The sequence below is a fragment of the Pocillopora verrucosa genome, chromosome 3 (genome assembly GCF_036669915.1).
Source record: "Pocillopora verrucosa isolate sample1 chromosome 3, ASM3666991v2, whole genome shotgun sequence".
Classification (NCBI taxonomy): domain Eukaryota; kingdom Metazoa; phylum Cnidaria; class Anthozoa; order Scleractinia; family Pocilloporidae; genus Pocillopora; species Pocillopora verrucosa.
Genome location: NC_089314.1, coordinates 31,414,782 through 31,435,749, shown reverse-complemented (window position 1 = coordinate 31,435,749; position 20,968 = coordinate 31,414,782). Strand labels below are relative to the sequence as shown.

General features: G+C 36.0%; 3 long non-coding RNA genes across 3 annotated transcripts; 2 read left to right on the top strand and 1 right to left on the bottom strand.

Annotated features, from left to right (window-relative positions):
• Positions 1–575: 575 nt before the first annotated feature.
• On the bottom strand, positions 576–1,639 carry LOC131774641 (uncharacterized). The gene is made up of 2 exons (XR_009339411.2): positions 1,395–1,639; positions 576–828 (listed from the first exon to the last, which is right to left on the bottom strand). It is a non-coding gene; the product is annotated as an uncharacterized lncRNA (long non-coding RNA).
• An 11,398-nt stretch (positions 1,640–13,037) lies between these two features.
• On the top strand, positions 13,038–14,432 carry LOC131774631 (uncharacterized). The gene is made up of 2 exons (XR_009339406.2): positions 13,038–13,291; positions 14,132–14,432. It is a non-coding gene; the product is annotated as an uncharacterized lncRNA (long non-coding RNA).
• A 4,693-nt stretch (positions 14,433–19,125) lies between these two features.
• On the top strand, positions 19,126–20,968 carry LOC136279845 (uncharacterized). The gene is made up of 2 exons (XR_010717024.1): positions 19,126–19,362; positions 20,684–20,968. It is a non-coding gene; the product is annotated as an uncharacterized lncRNA (long non-coding RNA).

Here is a 20,968-nt window from a genome sequence, read left to right as displayed (position 1 = left end):
CACAATGCCAAGCGACTCAGAATATAGCGAGTAACTTGAATTAGGTTTCCATTTCGAACCATGCAGTCATTTTACAAGTGGCGCCTTTGCTGATCGTGAATAAAATAAAAATAATTGCTTTTTTACTATCTAAACGTAATCTGCAGAAATTTGTTGTAACCTCAGAATAGTTTTTTTTTTACACATATCAAAGAAACGAAAACCAGGAAGAAACATTTGGTGTCATATGCAATTTAATTGACTTCTGATCCCTCTCAATTAAAGTTACCTCTAAGTGATCCCTCTTATTGCACCCTCCAATTACATCTTATAACAAAAGGTCAGAGGTAATTCACCTTTGGCTTTTGATGGCGTTCAGGGTCTGATTGCAACCGAGATCGTGCGCGTAAGAGGGAAATCAGTTAACGATAGGGCATTTTTTGCCATGTAAAATATCGCTATCGCCCTTTTCTCTCTTCGCCTCTTTCCCCCCTCCTTAAACCTAACGACATAACTTAAGTTTGTGAGTATGAGCCACCTCTCCTCCCTGGTGGGTGAGGCCAACTCTATGGCCATAATTATAAAAACTCTGAACATAACTTAATTTAGAGTCTTTTTAATTCTATCTGAAGCTAACATCGACTACAAGTTTATTTTTTTCTTACTATAACTATTTTGATATTATTACGCAGTATTTTAAAGACCATTCCTTGATTCTCAATCTGGTATCGGTGTCAGCAGTTACCGATGATAGTCCGCAGTCTTCTTGAAGTCGAGTTCTTCCTTGAGTTTACGTTCACCTGGGCAGGGAAGCACTTGCTCACAGAAAGATTTGATGACAGCTTGTTGCTTTTCAACAAATTTCACAAATAAATGAACAAATTGATTAGTCAATGGTCAAATAATTGAGCCTTTAAGCAAATTGTTAGCTAGAAAACCTTGAAAATATTTTTGAGCAATTTATACTTCCTAAATGTAAATTAAATATCTTGAAATAAGGCCAATTTTTCCATGTAATGACTGAAAGAGAATATTTATAGGGAAAATTAAAATCCGTGTACAATTGAGGATTCCCTTCATTTAAGTTTTAGTCAAATGTTAATGCTGGAACATTTTATAGCGGAGATGATGGCTTGGCTTTGGCTTTCTAGATGTCTTCACGGAAGAGGCTGTGAGCACTTCAGTATATCTGGAAGCCTTAAGTTAATCAGAACTGTTCTAAAAGTCTAAACAGTTTGTACCAATTACGATCTGTTAGTTGGAACTTTCAATTTTCTGTGTACTTGTTTTGTCAAATGAATTGCATTTAACCTTAAAAAACTAGCAAACGAACCATTAGAGATTCGGCCGTGTTTGGCAATTACAAGTATACTTGAAAAATAACAAAAAGTATATGCAATAAAAAATATTCTCACCTTTTTGCAGCCAGAAATATCAGCAGCCCGTCTTCGGAAACCAGTGTCGTCCTGGGGAACAAACGCATTATTTTGCACCACTATGCTCAGAACCACCGATAGATAAAGAAATACCGAAATAATTTTTGAGTTCATTTTTTGAACTTCTACCGAGCACGCTGCTAAGGAGATTAAGGGCAGTGAAACTACGGACTAAATGGTGGTATTTATATTGGTGATAGGATATAATATTTTTTCACCTTTGATTTTCCTACGGGTACATGATGGACGAAACAATAACCAAGCCATTACTGAGGTCTTTGAGAACAACCCTACTCGAAAATTAGCGATTAATGTTCGCCATTGTAGAGCAATATTTCTTTGTCTTTCAAATTCTGATTTGTGTTGGCTTGCTATCGTTTTGGACCATTAACCTCATTTAATGACAGGAACAACAGTACTTACGGGTGATAATTACACTGAGTCAAACCTGTGATTGGACTGTTGATGAGTGTCAGTTGTGATCGTGTTCCATGTTTTAAATAATTACCATGTAAGACCACCGGGAAAATTATCTCAATTTTATTAATGATAGAAAGAGAAAAGAGTTTGGAAAAAAAAATCTTCTTGAATTTGTGGGGAAAATGCGGTTGAAGAGGTGAAAACTAGTCAACTTTTCTTTTTACGGTTTGACAAACAGTCTTATCGGGAGTATTCTGGCGCCAAACTTTAACTGAATGGGTGCATCTTTAAGTAATTCAAGGCCTTGTGCCCCATTTGGAAGCCATTGGTAGTAAAACAGATTTATTTCGTCACTACGAAGCGTTTTTGACGAACAGACTTATTGGGAGTGCACTGGCGCCAAACTTTAACTAAATGGCTTCATTATTGAGTAATTCAAAGCTTTGCGCCCCATTTAAGCCATTGGTGGTAAAACAGATTCCTTTTTTTACTGCGCAGCGGAAATGTTGAATTTGGACACAAATAACCCTTAAAGATGTTCAGGTGAAAGAGTGCAGGATTTCCCACCACCCATTAGTTTTAAAACAAGATACACTTTGGGATTAAATTAATGGAAAAGGTGGTAAAAAAAGAGCTGTTTCCTCATTAAACACTATTTTCTAATATAGTGCGTGGTTAACCTTGTGGATGAATAGGAAAAGGCGGAAGGTGACCATTATTTTGACTTTTGTGTAGGTTTAATGCCATCTTAATGGAAAAAAAATCAAGCCTACGAAAATCATCGGTAAAATTCAAATTACCTTAATATGATCAGCTTTTTGTTCACGTTCACAAAATCCTCTTTTTTATTCAGAGACTTCTTTCTGTTCGTTTTGGATGTTTTCCCATTCTCTGGTTCTTTCTATACACTAAGTCGTATGAAATATCACAGTGTCTGATATTGGGGGAGATGGAGGGGTAGTTTCTGAGAGATTTTATTCCAAGGATCATGGGTATTTTATCGATGAAGACCACAACCCAAGCCTTATAAGTTTTACATTTAACTTAGGAGCCCATCACTTGGAGCCTTCAACTCCCATACTGAGCCTATATCACGGCGTTTTCATAGAACGGTTCATTTTTAGACTATCTTTTCGCGGAAAATAGGCTACTCGAGCTCACTTGGGTCATACGATCCTTGAAACGAGAAGAAAAAAAATGGCGGCCCTATGCGGGGACGTATTCATATCAAAAGTGCGCAAATTCCGCCTTTCTTTTGCTGTATTCCAGTATTCCAATTCTTCCTTTCCTTATATATCCCACTATCCTTTGCAAATTGTTCACACTTGCGGAAAAAATTGGCAGGAGTGCAGATCATCGTTGTATTTTTATCTGTATTTATTTATTTTTTAATTTTTGTGGATATGAAAGGTCATCCTTCTTCTGATTCTGGCCCCTCTAAAGAAAATTTCATGAAAAGAAACCAAATTCAAGACGATGAAGAGGTGAAATGCCAGCGGTGATGGAGAGCGCGGAAACAATAAATTGCGTGAGCAGGCTGTGTGCGAGTTGTCTTCATCTCAATAATCTTCATCCACACAGTCCTCAGAGGAAATTTTGCGACACAGGATTGAACAGAAGCGGGTGCAACAAAATGAAGAGCGTTTTTCTAGATCGCAAGATAACACTGCTTTTTCGAATTGGGCTACGATCTTGTCAAATCTATTGCCTATTATCGCTTTGATCACTGAACAGTCAAGAGTCAGGTTCATCTTCACTAAAACTTTCCTCGGAACTGCTACCTCCCGAGGTATTTTCAAAATATTCACACCACAAGTGTCCCAAGCTCACTGTTATTCCTGTTATAAGACGAAGTCAACGCTGCGCACTTCGATTTCGACCGTTGTAGAACAGGAATAACAGTGACGGCAAAGCAAGCTTAAAACGGCAGAGAACGCCGGGAACCACAACTGACACAAAAGATGTGATTAAATTCTATTGATTTTACGTGTAAAATGTTCATATTTCGAAATATTTATCGTTGTAAATTCACCATATTTCGTTCCCCATGCTATTCCTAATACATGTTCAAATTCTTAACGGTTCCTCCCGTAAGTTAACACCGAGTCACACAACATGTGACGCTTTCATGAATTAGTCGTTTGCTTTTCATCGAGACGTGAGCTTGGGACGCCTCTGTTCACACGAATCTGCACTCGAACTATCGAAGCCTTGCATCTCTCAGCTGTTTTTCTTTCGATATATTAACGAGTAAAGTTAGAAATTAACAAGGCGCTAATCTTGATTGGTCGATGTGCTCTCGTGATCGTGGGGGGTCCTAGTTCGCGGTAAATTCAAACTAAAAATAGACTTGTCTGTGAAAACGCCGTGACAAAAATACGGAGCAGTTGAAGGCTCCAAGTGATGGCCTCCTGTCCATTTGTACCTGTCTTTGGAAACTAAGAGTGAGGTAAGATTTTTAACGCACAAAATTTTGAATCAACACAGGAGAAGAGCGTGTTTCTGGTTTTTCTTCCATTGTTTTCGCGACAGTGATTTTCGAAAGTTAGTTGTACAAAGTAATACAATAAAAAATGAACAAAACAGGTTATAAATTAAAATTCGATTTTAGTTGATTCATTCTCAGTCAACTTCTTTTTTCCTTTCTCTTTCCTTCTAGAAACAGTGTGGTGTGTAGGACTGGAACGAGTGGTGTAGAAAAACTTCCTTCTTTTGGGCATAATGCCCGAAAACTTCTGTACATAAGCACATAAAAATGTTTTTGCCTGATTATTCAGCCCTTCGTCGACCAAAAAATTAATGATAGGAAGTGAGACAAACCTTCCTTCAACAAGCAAACTCCAATGGCCTCATGTCTGCGCTAAGTTTGGAATACGATTTTTCTTCTCTGTTCGAGAATCAATAAACATAGAACTATCTTTTTTTATTATTAGTATCGTCACTGCGACTTGACTGATTTTTCCTAGTCTATGAATGAAATTTTAATTTAATCAAAGGAAAGATCGCCCCTCATACTTGAAAACCTGAGTCAAGTTAAGATCTAACGGCATTGGCGTTTATTATTCAATTCTGATTTTGACAGCCAACTTTTTCCATCCAATTATTTCCAAATAGGAAGGCATGTAGTCCTTGTAGGTGTACCAATTTTTTGGTTAGCATTGAACGATGAATAATAATAATAATAATAATAATAATAATAAAAATGTGACAGCTGGGTATCTCTCAGAATAGGGCTTCTTTAACGAGCTGAAAAGATGAAAAGCAGTTTCAAGCGCTTTCTTTTCAGCACTCATTAGGCGCATATAAAGGTTTCGCATTTGTTGGTGCTTCGTCTTCCAGATAAGATTTTTAATGTTAATTTAAAACATTGCACGGTCTTAATGTATCATCAATATAACACCTCAGGTCCAAATGGGACACGTGCTGACGCGTTTACAAAAAACACTGAAAGGCACTGGTAAATCCAAAAAGGGAGAGAATCCTAGATGACAATATCACCCGGTTGGTAATCAATCAAAAGCAATAACCTCAGAAGTGACAAAGTTGCGCTCGTCTATAAGCTATTTTGTCTATAACAACCGAGATCGTGCGCGTAAGAGGGAAATCAATGAACGATAGGGCATTTTTTGCCATGTAAGCAAACATTGACTACAAGTTTATTTTTTTTCTTACTATAACCATTTTTATTTTATAACGCAGTATTTTAAAGACCATTCCTTGATTCTCAATCTGGTATCGGTGTCAGCAGTTACTGATGATAGTCCGCAGTCTTCTTGAAGTCGAGTTCTTCCTTGAGTTTACGTTCACCTGGGCAGGGAAGCACTTGCTCACAGAAAGATTTGATGACAGCTTGTTGCTTTTCAACAAATTTCACAAATAAATGAACAAATTGATTAGTCAATGGTCAACTAATTGAGCCTTTAAGCAAATGGTTAGCTTGAAAATCTTGAAAATCTTTTTGAACTATTTATACATCCTAAATGTAAATTAAATATCTTGAAATAAGGCCAATTTTTCCATATAATGACTGAAAGAGAATATTTATAGGGAAAATCGAAATACATGAACAATTGTAGATTTACTTAATTCATGTTTTATTCAAATGTTAATACTGGAACATTTTATAACGGAGATGATGGCTTAGCTTTGGCGTTCTAGATGTCTTCACGGAAGAGGCTGTGAGCACTTTAGTATACCTGGAAGCCTTAAGTTAATGAGAACTGTTCTAAAAGCCTAAACAGTTTGTACCAATTACGATCTGTTAGTTGGAACTTTCAATTTTCTGTGTACTTGTTTTGTCAAATGAATTGCATTTAACCTTAAAAAACTAGGGTTTAGACCCTAAACCCTAACCCGAACCATTCGAGATTCGGCCATGATTAGCAATTACAAGTATACTTGAAAAATAACAAAAAGTATTTGCAATAGAAAAAAATTCTCACCTTTTTGCAGCCAGAAATATCGGCAGCCCGTCTTCTGAAATTATTGCCATTTGTTGCACCGGGGGGAATAAACGCATTATTTTGCACCACTATGCTCAGAACCACCGATAGATAAAGAAATACCGAAATAATTTTATAGTTCATTTTTTGAACTTCTACCGAGCACGCTGCTAAGGAGGTTAAGGGCAGTGAAACTACTGACTAAATGGTAGTATTTATATTCGTGACAGAACATACAATTTTTTCACCTGTTATGTTCATACGGGTACTTAATGGACGAAACAATAACCAGGCCATTACTGCGGTCTTTGAGAACAACCCTACTCGAAAATTAGCGATTAATATACGTTATTGTAGAGCAATATTTCATGGGCGTCTTTTAAACTCTGATATGTGTTGGCTTGCTATCGTTTTGGACCACTAAGCCCATTTAATGACAGGAACAACAATACCTACGGGTGATAATTAAATTGAATCAAATCTGTGATTAGACTGTTGTTGAGTGTCAGTTGTGATCGCGTTTCATGTTTTAAATATTTACCATACAAGACCACAGGGAAAATGATCTCAGTTTTATTAAACAAAGCAAAAAGAATGAGTTTGGAAACACATCTTGAATATGTGGGGAAAATGCCTTTGGAGTGGTGAAAACTAGTCAACGTTTCTTTCTTCGGTTTTGACGAACGGTCTTGTCGGGAGTATTCTGGTGCCAAACTTTAACTGAGTGGGTGCATCATTAAGTAGTTCAAGGCCTAGTGCCCCATTTGGAAGCCATCGGTGGTAAAATTAATTCGTTTTGTTACTACAAAGCGTTTTTGACGAAAAAACGTATTGGGAGTGTACTGGCGCCAAACTTTAGCTGAGGGGTGATTCATTAATTAATTCAAGGCCTTGTGCCCCATTTGGAATCCATCGGCGGTAAAACAGATTCCTTTTGTTACTACAAAGCGTTTTTGACGAACAGAGTTATTGGGAGTGTACTGGCGCCAAACTTAAACTGAATGGGTTCATTATTGAGTAATTTTGCTCCCCCATTTGAAAGCCATTGGTATTAAAACAGATTCCTCTTGTTACTGCGCGGAGGTTTTGACGAAAATACTTATTAGGAGTGTACTAGCGCCAAACTTTAACTAAATGGCTTCATTATTGAGTAATTCAAAGCTTTGCGCCCCATTGAAAGCCATTGGTGGTAAAACAGATTCCTTTTGTTACTGCGCAGCGGAAATGTTGAATCTGGACACAAATTACCATTAAAGATGTTCAGGTGAAAGAGTGTAGGATTTCCCACCACTCATTAGTTTTTAAAATAAGATACACTTTGGGATTAAATTAATGGAAAAGGTGGTAAAAAAAGAGCTGTTTCCTCACTAAACACTATTTTCTAATATAATGCGTGGTTAACCTTGTGGATGAATAGGAAAAGGTGGGAGGTGACCATTGTTTATACTTTTGTGTAGGTTTAATGCCATCTTAATGGGAAAAAAAATCAAGCCTACGAAAATAACCAGTAAAATTCATATTAGCTTGATATGATCGTTTTGGATGTTTTTCCATTCTCTGGTTCTTTCTTTATACTAAGTCGCATGAAACATCACAGTGTCTGATATTGGGGGAGGTGGAGGGGTAGTTTCTGAGAGATTTTATTCCAAGGATCATGGGTATTTTATCGATGGAGACCACAACACAAGCCTCATAAATTTTACATTTAAGTTCTTTTTATTGACGATTGTCCATTTGTACCTGTCTTTGGAAACTAAAAGTGAAAGAATGGCTTTATATCTAGTACTGTTAAAAAAAAACTTCTGTATATAAGCACATAAAAATTGTTTTTCGCTGATTATTCAGCCCTTCGTCGACCAAAAAATTAATGATAGGAAATGAGACAAACCTTCCTTTATTATTTTTCTTCTATGTTCGAGAATCAATAAACATAGAGCTATTTTTTTATTATTAGTATCATCACTGCGACTTAACTGTTTTTTTCTTGTCCAGGAATGAAATTTTAGTTTGATCGAAGGAAAGATCGCCCCTCATACTTGACAACCTGAGTCAAGTTAAGATCGAACGGTATTGGCGTTTATTATTCAATTCTGATTCTAATTCAATTCAATGTTACAATTCGACAGCTGGGTATCTTTCAGAATAGGGCTTTTTTAACGAGCTGAAGTGATGAAAAGCAGTTTCAAGCGCTTTCTTTTCAGCACTCATTGGGTGCATATAAAGGTTTACCATTTCTTGGTGCTTCGTCTTTCAGATAAGATTTTTGATGTTGATTTAAAACCTTGCATGGTCTTGGCGTATCATCAATACAACACCTCATGTCCAAATGGGACACATACAGATGCGTTTACAAAAAACACCGAAAGGCACTGGTAAATCGAAAAAGAGAGAGAATCCTAGATGACAATATCATCCGATTGTGCAAAAACTTGGTAACGATCTTTTGCCTCCACAGCACAAATTTTGAACATCTTGGATAATATATGCATAATTTATACCGAGCCTTTTTATTTTTGTAGTTTATTCACCGAAAAATAGGAAGCATTTGTGCTAAATTCACTTTGAGAGTCATTTGAGGAGCTGGTATATACATAACTCTTGTCTCTTTAGAGAATGGACGAGAGTATCTAAGAATTCCAACTTGGTTTTCTATTTCTGCGTTGATCAAACAGATCGAATTCGATTTCAAATCGAATCATGTTCAAGTTCAGTGGACTTGAACATGAAAACCTGTTTCAAAGATGGCTTCAGGGAAAAATCAAATGATCCTGAATATAATACGTATGAAGCTAAGTAGCAGGAAGGGTTGTTATGCAGTTTCGGAGGCTTAATTATCTTCCCTCAATAACTAGCTTTTTATTTATTTATTTTTTCATTTGGAATGATTTATTGTTTGAAACTGCTGATTCTCTCTTTTACATCCGGAAAAAAAGTAGTTTCTTGAAAAGAAAAGCTTTCGTGACCAGTCAGAAATTAACTGTGTGTTTCTCAGAAAAAAGACTGTGATATTCTGGATTTCAGATAAAAATCTCGTTTCCGCTTAATTTCACGACTAAATGTCACGGTAAAAAGTGAGGGCGCAAAATAGAGAGATGCCATCGATAAAAGCAGTAGTGATTCAGTTCTTAAAATGCGTTTTAAAGTCTAAGGAGATAAGAAACGTCTTACATCAGCCAAGGGTCAATGCTTCTAAAAATTCATCTCCGGTAGCGAAGAGAAACCTCTCTGATGTGATATATGTCAATTTCAAGAACTGGTGATAATTTTTACAATGGAACGCTTCAAAAGTGCAAATAACAGCTAGAATTATTTATATCGTGCTCGTGACTGCCTTCTTTTTTTTTTTTTTTTTTAACTCAACTCTTAATGATTGTTGGAAAATAAAATAATCAATCCATGAATTTGTTATGTAGAGCTTAGAAAATCCTGTAAAAAGAAGGCATGAAAATAAGGGACCAACATCACAATATCAATACTTTACTTCTGTTCTACAAGGTGGAGGCTTAGAATTTTAAAGTGTTTTGGTCATATTCTAAAACATTATACCTTATGGCCCTAGTTTCCTTTTTTTTTTTTTTTTGAATAATGAGAAATTCCGCATCAGAAAACTGTTTTTCAAACATACTTTGTGGAGGTTTTATACTGCTTGCTTTATCGTGATTTTTTTTTTCATAAGCTTACTTTTATTTTGTTCTCTTTATCGCTCAGCATTGGATATATCGAGAGGTCATGGTGAAGATCAAAACTGTTTAAGGTGATTTGTAGAATTGAGTAGAGTATCATATTGAAGAAACAACGATAAAAGACTGACCGAAATCTGTTAGCAGTTCTACCCGTTTCCCAATCTTTGTAAGTGTGGAATTACGGCTGAACGAAATTCCTATATCAAAAGGCGTATAAAAGCAATGATTATTTTACAAATACCCAAATCCCTATCAAAAATTCTCTTATCCCTACAGAAACAAAAGACGGTCTCAATAGGTTAACCGGCAGCCGAAATACAGCTGAAAAAGTTAACCGTTAGGCGTAAAAGTCGACAAAAATTAGCCGATACCCGTAAAAAAGTTAACCGTAAAGGCAACAATGGAATCACATCAACCGGTAGCCGTAAAATGGCCAAAATTTTGACCGTTAGCCGTAAAAGACCCTCACAAAACAGCTCTTAAAAAATCATTTTCCACGTGTGAACTTTTCGAATGATATTTAAAATGAAGAGTAAGCAGAACTCGTTGTACCTATTCTTCTCTGCCGGATTTCCCACGTGTTACTTGAATTAATTCAACGCACAGAGTGGGGTCTGGTGCTGTGCGACTCTGAGAAGTCACAGTTCCCCTTTGGAGCCTTGGTAACAAGTATTGTTAGGAAAATTTTCGCGTTGCATGATTACGACAACTTCTAAGTCTCCAAATTTCTAAAATGAAATCTAAACATCATTTCGAATAAGTTTGTCAGTGCAACCCTTGTGCTTGCGTAAAATTTTGTTGTTATGGCTTCCGCCATTGTGACTGTGGCCACTATATACCATCAAAGAGAGGGTTGGTATTCACTGCATGTTTTGGAAGTGTAGAAAAGAGGCGCGGAAATCGGATAAATCAGTGCTGATGTTTTGGTATTGTAATCGATTCCTCCGCTCATCTCACGAGAGAGTGACATCTAGTATCAAAAGTAATAACCTCAGAAGTGACAAAGCTGCGCTCGTCTAAAAGCTAGTGGTCTTTTGTTGGCGGTACTTACAACATTTTTACTATTTTTCTTTTATAACTTTATGGCCATTAAACGCTTTGTTTCTTTTTTTTCTTTTCTTTTTGTTCCCCTGTAGCTATATTTTTGTCACGAAATTTCGTAACACCGTTAGGGTTCCATAGGGCAAGAAATGAAAACTTTTTTTTTTTCGATTCTTCTTAAAAGCATTGGTTACAAATTCTTTGAAAAAACGAAGTTTTCATTAACTGTTATCGGTGAATATCAGCCATAATATTCGGATATTACTTTACGAATGTTAATCACGCAAAACTCCGTTGTCACTTTTGCTTTGTAACTGTGGAAATCATATGCCTTGCAATAACACGAACAAAAGCTCGTTGAAGGAGGTGATGAATTTTGTGTTTATCCTCAGATCTACAGGAATCACTGAGCCTCACGGGCAGATTATAATTGATAACGCTTTGTCTCACTTGTAGTGCATTTCAAGCACATGATTAAGATAACCTGTCTGCATATTTGTTTTCGTGTGGAAGATTATGTCCATTGTCAAGAAAGCTAACTTTAATGAGCATTTTAATGACCGCTGAAAACTGGAAAAATGCCAATTGAGATCGAGAAGTTTTTTTTTATATTTTTTAACATTGGAACATACTTTAAAATTATAGCTAACGGTGATTTTTTTTAAAATTTGCTTCTAGCCTCGGAGAATTTGTTGAAGAATGTACGCAAGTGATTTTTACGTTAATCGAAAAGTCCCCTACTAGAGTTTCGCAGCGGGACAAATCGGAGGCTATGATAATTTAAAAATGATTTATTTAATTTTCAGGTAATTTTTTCGTGTGTATGATTCGGTGCCATCATGTCTAGATAATTTTATTCCGTAAGCACACAACTTTCGTGAAAAGTTATTCGAGAGCAGAAGAAGCTTTCCTTACCCAAAGACCAATTCCGTCAATAATTCCTTAAGGCATAATAATGTGTAGGATGGAAAGCGGAATTCTCTACCTTTAAACCTTTAATTTGTCCCTCAGGAAGCAAAAACAAATCAAATGAAAGATATATTTTTGAGTAGTTTCTTGGTCGAAATGGAAATGTTTGAATTTAGGTATGTTTTGCACAAAGATTTTGAGATCATATCTATACACATGGACACTACAAAATTTAGTCACAGTTTTGTTGATTCCTCTTTCGAAAGAAGAAGAAGAAACAATGGTATTTTCTAAAAATCAATACATACTACCACGTTTCAGTTTATCTATTTTCTTTTTTTATGCTAAAATGCATTGTAGGTGCATTGACAATGAAAGGTATCGTTTAAATGATTGTATTCTCTCTCACAATTCCCAAGAAAGGGATTGACTGTATCAGCGGCGTCATCTGAAAAATTCTGCAGAGTCAAGCCTCAATGAAGTGATACAGTGAGGTAACCATTGCTATAACAATTAAAGTAAATTAGTGATCAAGAGTATTTGCTAAGTGAATTCCACAATGCACATAAAAAACCACCAAAGCACTTAAGGCCGACTTATTTCACATGAAGTGTAAATATCGTTTTAATTTCCCCAAACGGAAGGCTTAGTGTAGATGGACGCAACAAATAGAAAGATAATAAAACTTTCATTTAGATTAATTTCGAACAGTTAGCTTTCTTCGAGTGATAAAATCAGCGGTTAAAAAAAAAACGCCCTCTTGGGGATGAACTGGTCTGATCCCGCTGTTGATAGGATGATTCTAAACTGAATAACGACATCCTCCAACAAATGAACAGTGCGTAGAAAAATTTATGTTAGAGAAGTGTTGACAGGGATGTACCCTTGAGATCTAAGGGAAGTTTCCAGTGCGATAATACCACAGTGCTAATAAAATTTAGAGCAATAAAAATGATTAATTTCTCACTGCGAGTGAGGAAGTGGAAAAGGAAGCAAAGATGAGATAAAGAATAAATTCTATTAATTTGACCATTTTTGTCCAAACGTAAGTTAGTATATACGTGGTTGATTTCATTATCTAGCAAATCTCGTGTTTTCAATTTTCAGGGCACGAATTCCGGCTGGAGAGTGTCTAATTTTCATTATAAAAACCGATGGCTCTAGTAAGAAGCTTTACACATTCGTCTGAAGTAAAACCTCTCGCATAGAGCTGTACTCCTTTGTATTCTCTAGGAACATATAACTGAAGATGAATTCAAAAGTGTTCTTCTCTTTCTTTGTTGTTGCTCTGATTTCGTCGTTGTTTTGTCATCAGAGCCAAGCGTTTAATGCTGGAATGGGAGGCATGGGAGGAAAACGGCAGTTTGAAAGCTGTGTGGAGGTAACGAGTCATCTCGTGATACAAAAGGACATAATCTGACTTCTTCACAAAACAGTGATTTGAGTTGTAATTTTCGAAGTTTTCATTTTTATCTTTTATTTTAGTACATTTTGAGGAGATCCAAGGAACATTTTAAAATTTTAAATGCGCAATACCATTTCGATCGGCTCGAATTATATCCTATTTCGCAGTTTTTCGGTTTAGTCAAACCTCATCAATGTTTTCCCACTCTGGTAAACTTTCATCACACGGACCATTTCTGTTTTTTGGTAGTTTCATACGACCCAAAAATAGTTGATCTTATCGATTCCGTTTGCCATAAACACCATATGTTTGTAGTTACTAATAGCTTATACATTGTACCAAGCTTTTATTTGCCGTCAATGTGTTAAAACACTTTTTTTTGAGGCAATTAAGATGAGCTTAGACTAGGTTAAATTAAAAACTTTAGTTTTATGCCCTGTTTCTCCTCACTCGAAAAGTACACGAAAACGTCTAATGCGAAATTGGTTTATTTATTCGGTAGATCCAGTAAATGAGAGACCAACATTTGCTTCGCTCGAGGGATTTCGGTTGCTCAAAAAAAAACACCTCTTGAAGGGAGGCTTAGAAACGGCAAAGTATGTCAATGTTCAGATTCAGTGGTTGTCTGGATCACTAAGTTACCCAACATAATAATTGCCTAGATTTACAAGCTCTTGAGGGAAATTCTCATCGTAAAGTGAATTCAAACTAAAGTGCTATACGCTTTTTGTATCCGGTAAGACTTTTAGACACTCAACGACAAATTGTAGTTAATTAATTTCATTTCATCAACTCTCTTTTCTATTTTATTTCTAGACCGCAAATCGACTTCAGCAATTGTGTTCCATAGCCGCGACTGTCTGCCCACGAGCTGCAAAGCGAGAAGAACATCATGAACATTAGCTTGACTATACTGGAAACTTAACGCTCAACTTGCAAACGCGCTGATTCCTCTACTGACAGAACCAAATGAATGCTGCTGTAAAGAGGGAAAAAAGCCTCAAATGAATCTAGTTTTAAACCTTTTAGCATTAGAACACGTACCAACTACTTGTGATGTAGAATAAAGCAATCGATGGCAGAAAGGAATAAAGTAAATAAATGGGTAAAATGTAAATATGATGTTGCAGTGTGATAAAGTTACTTGAGTTCTGATGCACAGTCTTGAAATTTTTTATTTGATAGTGGAAAACCAGCTTTATCTCGAAGCTTATTTGGCCACTATCGATCACGTACTCCACTAATTTCATGTTGAGCGATAATTTGTTTTCCTCACTCTAAAATCATTTCAACAAATGGCATAGTATGCCATTTGTTGTTTGTCGGGTGACAGAGACAGAGACGGTCATGTTTAACCCTCTGAGTAACATTAGGTTTTATATACAAATTAGTATCTCGCATTGCAGTTACGTCAGATTCGGAATCCGTGGTCTTTGTCAATTATTAGACAAGGTATGTGGAGCTGTTGATATAATATTATAACATGAAAATTTAGGTATCTAGAAGCTATACTTGAACATCAAGTTTAATAACGATTTCACATTCGCAGAAAGTTTGAACTATGGTGTAGGGTATACGGATTAGTAACACTACAAATACAACTAGCCTTGCAGTAACAATCAAGACACATACCACTGTGTATGAACATGAAAGAAGCTTTAGGATGATTGAAGGACTTGAATTACCCACTTTGCATCGCGCGCCTAGCTTATTGTTGTTATCCGGGAACTCACTTAAATCATTCTTCCCTTATATAGGAATCGTGGATCGCCCAACGAAAATTTGAAAAACACACAGATATTTCCGACTTTCCGGTTATCATACTTGTAATACTGATACAGGCTGAGTAACAAAAAAAAAAAAAGAGAGATCGAAAGAAATTGAGAGACTGCTTGTGTTAACACATGTTCCTTCTGTAATAGTGCTTAAATACCGAGAGTGTCTTGATTCTTAGCTATATGTAACTATAACGAACAAAAGCCTCAAATATTTTTATCAAACTACTTAGTAATTTATTTTATTTTTTCTGAGCAGGTTCATGGATTTTAAGTGGTCTATTAATCAATTTTCGGCCGCCTGGGTTCAATACACTGGACTACTGATTACTAGAATTAAGCATCGAGGTAAGTCACGGCCGGGGCTTGTTAGTTAAGGAAAAAGGTGAAGAAACAGATTGAAATGATATTGAAACTTTTTTATTATTAAATTTCTTAGAACTCTCTTTCCAAATAACGCTCTTTTATCGATTTCGTACATGCATTGACTCTATTAATAGAACTACTGTAGCTTTTAATGTTAATTTGGCATCTGCATTTCACCTTTAGGGGAATTAGATTAGATTCAACCCCCAAAAACAGCCTCAGATGTTTAGTCTCTACTTCGATGGAATAGGTGGTTTTGATATTGATCCGTTTATTAAGTGTTTGCCCTAATACATTTTGTCTGAGTTTCCAATTGAACGGAAAGATAATTTGGTTTTCTCATGAACCGAGTTGATGATGTGAATTGGTCACTGTAAATAGTTTCTAAGCTGACGTTTCAAGCTTTAGCCCCTCGTCAGAGCGAATGAAAGAATTGTTGGTTCTGTTTGTGTTTATATGTAGAAAATGAAGTTACGCTATCGGTGAAAACATGGAAACGAGAAATAATAAGAATACTAGTTGAATAAAAGCGTTCTTTGATAGCGTGGGAATAAGAGTGCCGATTTGAAAGATGAACTTTTGTTCGAGATTTCAGGGGACTTCCGAAATGCCTAGATGTAGGGCCGGAAAGGCCGCAGACTGCCTAATGTTGCTCAGAATGATTAGGGAGATTAAAGTGTCTTGCGACTGGTTTGGATGCGTCCTTGTCAAGGTTTCATGGAATTTTGTTGTTTATAATAAGGTTCACGAGAAGAAGTAGCAAAAGCGAAACTCAAAATTAAACATTCAGCCGGCATCTCTCCTTTCCAAGCCTATGTTCCTGCCCTGACTGGCCATTACAGTGCCAACCTTGAAGTATATCGTTGTGATTTCCATCATCGTTATAACAATACCTAATAAGTATCTTATTAAAATCCAAGCATTACATGTTTGGGCTGAGCTCTATCCGTAAGGTCTTTTAACCACAAATCTGTTTTTACTGCCAAACTTTTTTGCCAACTTTCATGGCAAAAAGAGAGTTAAGATATCTGTTTTTAAAGTCATGTGTTGAAAGCAGCTAACAACTGATTGACTCACGGTTATGAGCGCGCGCTACAGTTTGATCGATGGGTCTGAAATTCACTTCACGGACCTCGAACTTTATAAGTTTAATAAGAGGTTCTATGCATGACATCTGCAGTTGAGGGTTTTACCTTCCGCTACTTTTGTGTTATGAACAGCACTTTTGCATTGTCTGTTCATTGTCCTCCACAAGGTCTCTCTTCTTCACGCAGACAGGGGCGTATGGAGAGGTACTAGTAATGGTACTCTAAAAGACGTCAGCAAATGGAGCAAATAAGCCCTCTGGTACTGTTATCGGTATGATATCTATGACAGACATGATCATGGTCTCCGCGTGGTCCCATATCACCTTCACCTTGCTCTTATTGGTATTATTCTTTTCCCTTAGAATTACCGAAAATTAAGGTCACTGATGGTCGTGAATTTATTTTTGAAAGCTGTCATCCATTTTCGACAAGAAGAAGACATTTCCACTCTTCTTTCAACATGCGACGTAACGTTCTCTTTAATTTTCAAAGTCTTTTGTGTTTGCCGGCTCCTGGAGACCAAGCAAAAATAAATTCCATATTTATGCAGGATAAAGTCCTTCTTTCGGAAAGCAAGCCTGGATACTGTCCTTTAGGGTTTTTACGTTCATATATTTTTCCTTATCTTAATCAGTGGCTTAGGAAAGATGCGTATGACAACCAAAGCTTGCAAGTCTTTACGCTAAGGATCAAGTATGTAGTACTTTAGGGAACTATGCCGCCTGCATCAGAAACCATTATACTGTATCGCAACGTCAGTACCTTTTTCTCTTTTTTTTTCAGTTATTTTCTATCCAACATAACATAATTTTGTTACTGGACGCGTTCGCCAAATGATCGACGAATTAATTTCAGTCGTTTTTGTTGCGATTGAACTGACTAATTTACTTTGCAAAAGTAAACAAAAGAAGGAGAGTTTTTCTTTTGAAATATATTAGCTCTGTGGGACGTTTAATCAAACACGCTCAGTTCAGTGTTCACAGGAAACACAACCTAGCGACAGCGAAACAAAGACAATCTATCTCTTGCACACCTGAAAATTTTCAAAGAAAATTCTGCCATTGAGCCGGCACCTGCGGCTATCCTGAACACTTTTAAAGACTGTGATCATTACATTGCAATTACTAAAATGAACAGATAAGGACTCGATAGTCGGTCAACTGCAATTTGTACTCAATTCACATATTCTTGGTTTATTTGTTTGCCTATAGTGAATTCTCGATGCTCTTTTTATTTTGAAAGGCCACAGTTCATATTCTATTCTGAAAACAAGCTCCTGAATCAAATATTATATTTTGAACTTTCAGTTTGTACTTTGAGAAAAAACTTGTTAAATATTTAATGCAATTTTGCTGCAAATAATTACGTTTTATAAAATTTGACTAATGTTTTTATTTGATGTTCATTCAAAGGTCGTATAATGAAAAATCAGCTTTTTATATAAACAACAAAATTCCAAATTTGATGATGGAAAAAAGGAAAGTCTCATTAACGTTATTTAAGCAAAATGGCAGAAAAAAGTTTTTAGGATAATGTACTTAGTTATTTTATTAGTTGATATTTGACGTGATATCATAAATTCTCTTGTATTTTATCGCGTTTATTCTCGCTTGATTATTGTATTTTTGAAGAAATCCAATTATCAATGTTTTTATCATTTGCGGAGGAAAATCAAATTGGAAAACGAAAATAAAAGGAAATTTAGACCACACTGCATTACTGTGTGTTAATAAACATTACGAACTCACATTTTCCTGAGTCCTCAAAAAATAAACCAAACAAAAAACGGAACAGGCGTCCCTTATGGGAAAGCCGCATCTCAAACCACACTGAGCTTACTAGGCCGAAACAAGAAAAACCAAGGACGTTTATTTCTATTTCTTTGTAGTGGAATAAAAAATAGCAGCAAATTATTTATATTGTACAAGGGGAAATCCTCTATCGCACGCGTAAGTTTCTCGTAACTCAATATACATCTCATCTTCCAACAAACTCGCTTTTCCGTGGACGTGTTAACGTGTTACTTGTCTTCGCTAGCTACCAAAGTTGTTGTACCCAATTTTAAGTCTAACGTATATCATATTTCTCATACGAATGAACTCGAACAGGTTTTATATTCAAATCGTTAGAAGGAATTTATTTAGGGGTGGAGTCATGATCTTAGTTGGATGCCGGATAATCTGACGCGGATCGATATAATATTCTAATCTTTTCCCCCGCATTAAATATTGGTGTAGAATGTGGTAAAAATTCCCTGTAGCTTATTGTTGTTTTACTGTTTCCCGAACTTTTTTTTTCCAGACAAGCACGCTCATAATTATTGGTGAAGATAAATGTTTGTTTGTAAATCTACGCCCGTCTTTTTGTCTTCTTTTTAATGAAATTAAGATATGTTTATGAAATGCCTCGCGAAGTTTTTAACCCATTTACCTCCGTAGGTCTCATCTTCAAAATTCTTAATTTATCTCGCAAAGTATTGTCTTACAATCGTATCTATTCAAATTTGATAATTAGAAAGTTCAAGATAGCAGACTTAATGGAGCCGTAACGACAACATCAAGCGGAAATGAGCGCAGTTGAGTTCAGAAATTTGTATTTAAAGACGACTTCAAACTTGCCAGAGTCTAAAATCGCCAAAGGACTGTTCAAACCTTACAACATAAGTAGTACTATACCATTCCTCTTCACTTGCACCATGTGCTCCATGAGGTTCCTGTTTATAACCCTCCTTCTTGTGACTGTCCTAACAACTCAATGTGAGGCGTTTACGGCTGGTTCAGGAGGCTATAAAGGCAAAAGATCTAAAGTACGAAAGCAGGTATATTGTAGAATCGAACACAGTTGCTTGGTCAAACTTAAGTTTAAAAACCAAATCCGATAACATCACGTAACATATTTCCTTAGTCAAATTATAATCTTGAGTTTATCAAACGAAATTTCTGCCGAGGTGGTCGCAACTCTTACCGAACCTTATATTACTGGTGATAATAGCGCCATCTTTCTTGAAAATGCTTCCGTAATAATTATTTTACACAGGAAAAGCTAGACATAACATCAGATCAGGCTTTGGAAAAAGTTTCTAGCATTCATCAAAAGTAAATGTATAACACTCCAGGCTGCCGGTTTCAACAATTGTAGAGTGTACAGTGATATGATTTTGTTTCCTAATTCACTAAAAAATGTATCCTAAACCAAATTCAATTTTATCCTCGATTCAGGAAGTTGGCCTTTCTACTCAGGTTTTACAATATGTTATATCACGATATTTTGTCTGGCAGAGTTTGTGGTAAGCGGGTGTTACGCCCAAATATTAAAATTAACTCATGAATTCGTGGCTCGATTAAAAATAGCTTTGTACGCCTTGCTTTCCTATGTATAGTCCCGGAAAAACGAGGATACGTTAAATATCAACCTTTCGTGCATTAAGGAAATACGATAGGAATCTGTGATGAAGATAAGTAGAGTAATGAGAGAACAAAGTGTCCCTTTGGATTTGCATACCAACAAAATAAAAAGATACTGGATTTACTTTTAAGCTTAGTTGTGACGCACTACTCTCTCTTTATGATCCACTTCAGACTACGGGGTGAAAAAGAGATATTGTACAAAAGCATCAAGTACGATTTAGGACATCCATACCTTAAAAATGACATAAGTGGCAAAATACAAAAGGTAATCGTAAAAAAATCTTGACAGGAAAATTAAAAAAAAAAAAGAACTAGGAAAGTTGCAAACGGCTCTCCGGAACTATATGTGTATGGTATAAAACGTTTCAACAACGACAACAACAACACAAGTTTATTATGTCCTAAGCTTAGCTATTCAGTTGTGACATTACATAATGAAATGAGACACCAGCTAATTTTCAGGTATTCTATATAACTCAAAATTAAATTCAAAGTAAATACTATAACATATGCATGAACATTCTAAGATTTAAGAAAGGAGATGTTTTTTTAGAATTTAGTTTTCTTCACTGATGTAAATTTTTGAAGCTAAATTCTGTTTGAACTGTTTAATTTTAAGAGCTATGAGCTCATGGATATGGTGCTATAGAATTCCTTTATTCTTCATTTAAGAATATTCTCATTGGTTATGACTTTAAACCAGCATTTCCTTTTTTGTGATCTGTCCAACAGAATGATCAAAGCCTTGAAGCAATTTGTTCAGCTGCAAGAACTCACTGCCCAGAGTCCAAGAGGTCTTTGGAAGAAGAGAACTATACAGCAAGGGGAAGATTCCTGTCTTAAATAGTTACGTGTTCACAATGTTGATAACTATCAAACGAGCTGCGTAGGGGACATTAGGAACACAATATTAAGCTGAATATCGTGATATTCTTCTTTGGAGTTGCTGGCATTTTATGTTAGCATAAATTAAACGAATGCTACCCGATGAAACTGCCAATAAAATAAATTAACAAA